Source organism: Panthera uncia, chromosome F2 (genome assembly GCF_023721935.1).
Source record: "Panthera uncia isolate 11264 chromosome F2, Puncia_PCG_1.0, whole genome shotgun sequence".
NCBI lineage: Eukaryota > Metazoa > Chordata > Mammalia > Carnivora > Felidae > Panthera > Panthera uncia.
The window spans coordinates 47385460-47388325 of record NC_064812.1 but is presented as its reverse complement, the minus strand read 5'-3'; positions in this window follow the sequence as shown (position 1 = coordinate 47388325).

Genomic DNA, 2866 nt, shown 5'->3' with positions numbered 1-2866 from the left:
TGTAATTTTATTCATTATGATAGCGTTTTCCCTAAAACAATGTCTATTGAATGTTCCCTTCTGTCCTCTCTAGCATTTCTGTCTACCTCTTAAAATAGCTCCTTTGGCATTTCACATTGCTTCTCGATGCATATTTGACTTGCTTTGAGTCATATGCATTCAACGTCCACTTCAAGCCTTTCATACACTCTAAGTTAAGCTGTCTAAAAAGCAGGAAGTTCTGTATTAGTTTGTTCTTTTGGTTGGAGAGATAGCATTATTAAACTGGAGGGAGATTGTAGGGAAGAAGTTGTGATAAGAAGGAGCTAATTTAGGAGAGACAATATGGCTGAGTCAGGGGTTTTCGCCTTCTTCATATTTTGTATCGGGCTTTCCATAGCTGCAAGATGGTTATAAATAATCTGTTTCTGTAGGTGTTCTTATGAAGGTATGTATCTAAAATATCTAAAAATATGGTGACATTCTTAATTATAAGTCCCCTCCCAAACAATTCTGATGAGGTCATCAGACACGAACATTTCTACTTTCTTCAGTGAATTCAAGTAAGGAATATGAATTTTGGAAATGTCAGGTACTCTTCCAAATCAACTAAAAAATCTCATCTTGCAAACAGGTGTGAAAGACCAACATTCCATTTATTTTACTCTTCTCTAGATAGATGGCAATGTGACTGAAATTAAACAATAAACACAGCATATCAAAAGTCGAAGTCTATTTGAGACTTCAGTTACAAGAATTTGAATTCAATTCACCTCTGCTACTTGTACAACAAAATCTCTTATGTTTTCTGAAAGACTGAAACAAAGAAAACCACACATACACAATCATGGAATATTCCAAAGCAACATGTGATCAAAGGTTGTGTAAATTTGACTTATTCTTTTAAAATTGAATATTTATGGGAGAGTGAGATGTGATATGAGTTGGCCTGCAGTGCTTCCAACAGCAATTCTTACATCATCTGTTTTTCCTTTTGTGGAGTAGACAACAGCTCCTGCTAACTTTTGTGAATGCGGGAGGTAAATGACAGCAAGGCTCATCAACCATTGTGTTTTGAATATTTATTTTGAAAATAGCATCGATAAAGCCTCTGTCATGGGATTTTGAAAACAAGAACAAGAACAAGAACAAGAACAAGAACAAGAAGAACAAGAAGAAGAAGTCAATGTCTGAAGCTAAAGAACCATGGCTAGTTAGATACCCAGAGCACACATGGATAAAACAATGCCAAGAGAACCATATATCTACTGAAATTACAATTTCATGAGTTAGTAAGAAGGACCTTTTTAACAAATGAATACATTATGTCCTGAGATAGTGAGCTCCCAAAAAGTTCCTGGAAGTTAAAGTGTAGAGGTTTTATTACCAACTCCCCAGACTTTTTTAACTCTAAGATGTTGAACTATGAGATCTCAAAGGTTTCTAGCAACTCCAAGAGTCAGTGAACTGAGGGAGTACATTAAGATTAATGATTCAGGATGCTAGAAATACAATTTTTACTGTTTAATTTTTCACCACCCTTCTTAATCACATGAAAGCTGGCTTTCATCCACATAGGTGTACTGAAACTGCTCTCCTGGCTGACACCAATGATCTTGTTTAAAATTCAGTAGTTATTTCTCTACTTCATCCTCCTTGACCTTTCTTATCCATTTGTTACTAGTGATCATTCTTCTTGAAACCCACTTCTCTCAGCATCCCTATTAATATATTAGCTCTCTTCTCCTTCAATCTTCAATATCTTCTTCTCAGTTTTTTTCCACTGGTTCATCCCATGCTCCTCTTAGGCGTATGTAGCCCACCCATGTGCCCACTTTATATTATATCTTTTTCTCACTCATTCATATGGCTTCTACTCTGTTGATGTGCCATTGGATTACAAAACCTTAAATCCTATCCTGAGTCATTATACGAGTTCTAGTAATGTATTTTCAGCTTCCTACTAAAAAATTCTACTAAGTTATTCTGCCATGACCTCAAATTCTATCTCTCACAATGAATCATTAATCAAATCACTTCCCTTTCTTTTCAACTTCCTATTCTAATAGGGGTGCCACAATTTACCTCATGCCCCTGAATTGGTCTTTGTATTAAGTTCTTTCGTGCCCTTCTGTCATGAGTTTTTCTGGTTAGTGTCTTGAGTATTTCTCTTCCTCTTACACTCCCACTCTCACCGTCTTAACCAAACCATTGTTTCCCAGCAAAGCCTCTATGTTTACTTTTCTACCCCTTAGGTGAGAGAAGCTGTTCCCTTTCTATAGGCCCATTCCTCTTCACTTTTTCCAAAAGCAATCCTGGCCTGAGACAGGCAATATACAAGTCTCTCCAGACTCCACTCAGAGATTCTTTATATTGCATTATCTCTGGATCCAACCAAGCATGGCTGATGACTTACAGACATTTTGGGGAAGATAATTCTCTTTCAGAAGATTCAGTCTGGCAGTTGAGATGGAGTTTAAAATGTGTGGCACTCTCCAGTATCAAACCAGGCAGTAGCTAGCAGGCAAGGTATAGGCTGTAGAAAAAAATAATGTTAGGATCATATAAAATACATGAGACCAAGGACTCCAAATATGGTACCATCAGGGTGACTGAGCATCAGGTAATAACCACACCTTCAGGACTGTGATCCAGAGCAGGATTCCTAGACCTTGGTGGAAGAAGTTGGAGTTACAGTGCGAGTCACGGTACTGGGAGGGATACCAGTGGACATATGGTTACCAGGAAACAAAGAAATAAATAAGAAAGAAGAAAAACAACTAGGGCAAAAGAAGGATCTAGGGAAAATGCCATATTAAAGGACCAAGGACAAAAGACAGGAACTGAGACTTGGGAAAGAAGCATTAACCCAATTTTTAGAAGTAAG